This window comes from Antennarius striatus, chromosome 18 (genome assembly GCF_040054535.1).
Source record: "Antennarius striatus isolate MH-2024 chromosome 18, ASM4005453v1, whole genome shotgun sequence".
Taxonomy (NCBI): domain Eukaryota; kingdom Metazoa; phylum Chordata; class Actinopteri; order Lophiiformes; family Antennariidae; genus Antennarius; species Antennarius striatus.
The window spans coordinates 9,375,001-9,377,500 of record NC_090793.1 but is presented as its reverse complement, the minus strand read 5'-3'; positions in this window follow the sequence as shown (position 1 = coordinate 9,377,500).

Sequence of the window (2,500 nt, the reverse complement as noted above, 5' to 3'; positions counted from 1 at the left end):
GGTATGACCCCTCTCCCTTCTTTCCACTCATCCCATTTCTATGTCTTTGGTATTTTCCTCCCCAGGAAATGAGTGGAGCAGAGGAAGGGCAACTGGGATGGACCACCAGGGGCAGGTGTTCTTTTTGTACCTGAGAGAAGAAGCAGAGTGTCACCAGCCAGCACTTCTCCATCAGACCTTTCCTTTGTTCGGCAAAGGTCTCCTCTTTCTGAACTCGGTGATATTTGAGAGGCAGGTGCTCGAGTGCAGGGAGGGGTTAGACGCTATCTCTCAGGATGCTTGTGTGTTAAAGCCCTGAGTGTGCGCTCTTCTGAGTGAGTTTACTTTTAAAATTCTCTCTACTCGAGGAGAGGCCAGCGGCCTGCAGTGAAACCATGCCGACCACTTCAGGAATGTTATTTCCGAGCAATTCGGGCAGTACAACATCCCCCGTTTCCCCGCTCAGGTGCTGCAGCGTAGCCTCCATAATCTGCAGATACAGTATTTTTAGTTTAAAAAAAGGAGAGCATTGTTGTGTTCTCCCCGAGACATGGGTAGTTTTCTCTTCCAGCAGGTTCACCTGGGCGTGCTCTCAGGAGGCTCATTACGCTTTGCTGAGACAAAGAGATGCACTAGAATAAAGTTAGGTACAAAACCTCCCCTGTGAGAGGAGGAGGAGGGGGGTGGGGTTGGTGTTGTGGTTCCAGTCAAGCTTCGGTCCCATAGATGGGGCTGTTTCACCGTCAGTTTCTAGGGATCGTCCCTGAAGGTGGTCTAAATCATCATTTCTCTCATGCCTCATCCTCTTGTCGCACATGAATACCCGTTTCAGCTATGGGGACACATCTATAACGACTGCTCTTTGTCATTAGCTGAATTTGATTAGGCTTAATTCCACTTTGGGGCATATAGTGAGGGTTACGTATCCACACACACACACACACACACACACACACACTCCCACAGCGAGCATTCCCTCGGTCTCTGACATCCAGAGAATATACTCTCCCTATTGATTTATCATCGGCTGCTAACCTCAGAGATATTAGGACAATATAACAATAAAACGGGAGAGAAAGCTCCAAACAAATGGAAATGAAACAGATCTGCTCCCCTATAGCGGTGGAAAGTGTTATAAGAGCGCTGACAACTGGACTTTGTTTCTTTCACATTTAAGAGAAGCGACTAAAGTGGTGTTGTCTCATCTTATTTAAGTCTCTCCGTGATATGAGAAGCTTAAGAGCAATTCCGTACTACAACCTATATCTTTCTCATGCTCAGCAATTACACCAAATGAGGTGAAAGCAGCCAGATGTTTCTGTATGGCAGAGGATAATGGAGGGAGTTAAAGACCTCCACTAAATTCAATTGACTACAGTATGTGGATAAAGGTTGAGGTTTCACTCTGCCTCGATGAGATTGTAGTGCATGTAGTCTCACTTTCTCTTGTTCATTTGTAATTATCGCACTGGCCAGAAGTTAGTTTAATGTAGCATATATGCTAACTGGTGCTGCAGACATTAACACACTTGTTATGGAGTTATTCTCAAATTCAGAGTCAGAGGTGCTTTGAAATACTGTTACTACTTTTACTACTTTACTACTACTACTTGGGAAGATGAGTAATTGTTGAGTGAGTGTAAAGTTATCATAAATGAACATGATCCATGTTAGCACCACGTTCTTCTAAAAATCCCCCAGATGTAGATGGTTTAAAAAAAAAAAAAGCATGATGAGCATCAGAATATTAGTTCATCTTTCTAGAAAGGTGGGAATCAGGATGAAACAGAAACAACCTCACACACAAAGAAACAAACGTTATCGATCAGGATTACGCTCCGATCCCACATTGAAAACTGATCGATAACTTTAATTCGCCACCAAGCGTGTGTTTACACGAATCTGTCTCCTGCGCCGCTCATTCCTCGACACCTATCCACCATTCTGGCACGCATGAGGTCACATTCTTCTGTTCCTCGAGCCCTCCAAGGCAGAATACAGCACACACACACGCACGCACGCACGCATGCACGCACACACGCACACACACACACACACACACACACACACACACACACACACACACACACACACACACACACACACACACACACACACACACACACACACACACAGCTGATTAGGTGAGCCACAGGGGTTAGGCCTAATGACAAACAAACCCAGCATGTGCACAAACACCAAAGCACCCCAGATGAAATATAGATTTTCCTCAGTCCGAAAAGCTGATGGGTATTAGGTGAGGGTGTGTGTGCGTGTGTGTGTGTGTGTGTGTGTGTGTATGTGTGTGTGTGGTGTTCATAATCTCCTTCTCCAGATTGTTTTCCATGGAAAGAGGAGGCACCAGAGAGACATGTAAGTGATTGGACACTGCTTTGTTACTGTTAAAGACCCTGTCCCCTGGGAAATAGTGGGTTAAATAACTGTAAGTCTGCTGTGTGTCGGTGTGTGTGTGTTTGTGTGTGTGTGTGTGACGTGTGTGCATGTGTGTGTGTACGTGTGT